The following is a 2,401-nucleotide window of genomic DNA, read 5'->3' as shown; positions in this document are numbered from 1 at the left end:
CCCCCCCAGTTATCTAGTCAATGCAACATTTAATCATGGACCTGGGGTTCAGTGCTCATCGATTCCAGAGCTGCCTGGTTCCGGTTAATCCACTGCAATGTTTTGTTTAATCAAATGACTCTGACCTTACTGGTTTTTGGGGCTTGAGAGATTGTGACTTTGACCTTTGAAGGATGTTAGTGTGGGCTGTTGCAGTGTATTCAGAACAATACACGTGACAGGATGCCGCTAAACACTAATCTTTATCCTGTCTGTCCCTGGAACAGTGACTCAGTGCCTCTAGCTGTACCCCGTGCCCCTCACTGTGACACGCCAATATGCCCCACGCCCCTCACTGTGACACACCGATGCACCCCGTGCCCCTCACCATAACGCACTGATATACCCTGCACCAATGTGCCCCACACCCTAACACACTGATCTACCCCGTGCCCCTCGCTGTAACGTACTGATATACCCCACACCCCTCACTGTAACACTAATCTCCCTTACTCCTATTGCCATAACGCGCTCTCCCTCTCTGATAAACCGCACGAACACTATGGGGGAGAGGTGGGTGCTAGGATGGGCATATTTCCTTTGGGATACCGAACAGCGATCCTGCAGTCTGCTGCAAGTTTCCAGGGCAATGGTCGGATCTGGCGTGAGGGGCGCCAAGGCTGAGTAGCTGCCCACACTTCCGTGATCTCTTCCTCCCTCCCTCCCTGACAACCAGACAGGAGTCACCTATGAACTAATCCCCTTCCTAGTCAGTTGCACTAATTCTCACTCAACTATTTTTTTTATTATTATTATTATTTTACCCAAACTGGAACAATCTGTAATATTTGTAAAGAATTCATTGTTCGTTTCTCTTCGTTTGCAACGGGGGCAGATCCATCTGCTTTTAAATAAATACCGATGGCGTGCGAGATTTATACAAATCCATTGAAACCAGAGATGGTGTGCCTGCTTCGTTTTATTGTCCTCGCGATCTGTTTCACCTTGGGGGAACATGTTAGATACGCTGTCCTCTCCTCCCCTGCCAAAATCTGGGACACTGTACGTTGGCAGGGACTGGAATTCTGATCAATATTCCCGTTGGTTCTATACCGATGAATCTGCTCACAATCCTCCCTGCGCAGAGGCGCCGAGCGTATCACGATCTGTTGGTGAGCTGTAGCAAGGGCCAGCCGATCCGTTATTTCGATCGTCCTGGCCTGGGGTATATAGTGCAGCGAGAGAGCGAGACCCAACAGAAAACAAGAACACAAAGTGTGCTGAGATAGAGACAGAGCAAGTCACTTAGGGGGGGTTAAGCAGAATGAGATGGAGAGGAGAAACAGAGGCAGATGCACGGGGAGCGAGACAAACTCGCAGATTAACTGGTTCTGGAGAAATCCAGAAGGGCTAGGGAAAACCGCTGGAGTCAAACGTTTATTATAGACAAAGAGACAGGCCACACTGTTCTAACACCTGCCACTGGGGATGTTGTTTGCGACTATTTATCATACATCCATGGGAAGCAGGCCATTCAGTCCATCGAGTTCCGTAGCGATCCCTCCTAAGAGCCTCCCCTCTCCCTGTACCCTGCATTTCCCACACAGACGGTCGCCCGAGGGTGGAATCGAACCCGAGTCCCTGGTTAACAACTGAGCCACTGCACCACCACCTCGAATTTATTAGAATTCTTTCGGGGGGTGGGTTACGAGCAGGATAAATAAAGGGGAAGCAATGGATATAAACATATTCAGAAGGAGTTTGATCGTGCTTGGCTATTTCCTAATAGCCCGCGGTGTCAGAGGTAATATTTCAGCAGCGATAGAGGATGGGCTCACCAGTAGAAAACAGAGAGTCGGGATAACAGGAGTGTGTGGGGGGGGGAGCATCCTTGTTTATTTACAAATCTGTTGACGACTTGGGTGAGGGAAGCGGGGCGGGATTACAGACTGGGTGAGCGAGCAAAACCTTAGAATATCACGTGGGGACGGGGAAACGGGAGTGGAATACTCTCGAAATGGAGAGGCAGAGACTCCTCCGGGACAGAGGGATCTGGGAGTCCCGGCCCACGAATCAGAAAAGGCTTGTGACTGAGCTTGGTGGGGAAGGCGACTGGAACGCTGGCCTTTCTTTCACGGGGAACGGGGTATAAAAGTGGGCAGGTTTTTCCTTTACTAAAACAGTACAACGTACTGGTCAGACCGTAGCCGGGATACAGCAACATGGTTCCAGGGGCCCCGGATCCAAGCAGAGATGGTTCCCTCGGCTGATCCCAGGGAGGGGGGATGGAGTCATATAAACAGACACACAGAGAGATGGAGAAATAATCCAAGAGAGAGAAGGAAGGACAGACCAAGAAAGGGATGGAGAGATAGATAGCGGAAGACCAGCGAACGCATTCATGTGGATTTCCTCCCCTGGA

The 2,401-nt window shown here is 50.4% G+C and overlaps 1 protein-coding gene across 1 annotated transcript in view; it reads left to right on the top strand.

Annotated features, from left to right (window-relative positions):
* Positions 1-938, top strand: part of LOC125488092 (ras-related protein Rab-35-like) — a 5,835-nt gene extending 4,897 nt beyond the window's left edge. Inside the window, exon 6 of the mRNA XM_048620922.1 lies at positions 1-938. This exon is cut by the window's left edge and continues 510 nt beyond it. The gene's annotated coding sequence lies outside the window, so the exon portion shown is untranslated.
* Positions 939-2,401: the final 1,463 nt, after the last annotated feature.

The sequence above is a fragment of the Rhincodon typus genome, chromosome 49 (genome assembly GCF_021869965.1).
Source record: "Rhincodon typus isolate 14 chromosome 49, sRhiTyp1.1, whole genome shotgun sequence".
Lineage (NCBI taxonomy): Eukaryota > Metazoa > Chordata > Chondrichthyes > Orectolobiformes > Rhincodontidae > Rhincodon > Rhincodon typus.
Note: the sequence above shows the minus strand (reverse complement) of the source record. Positions and strands in the feature narration are given on the sequence as shown.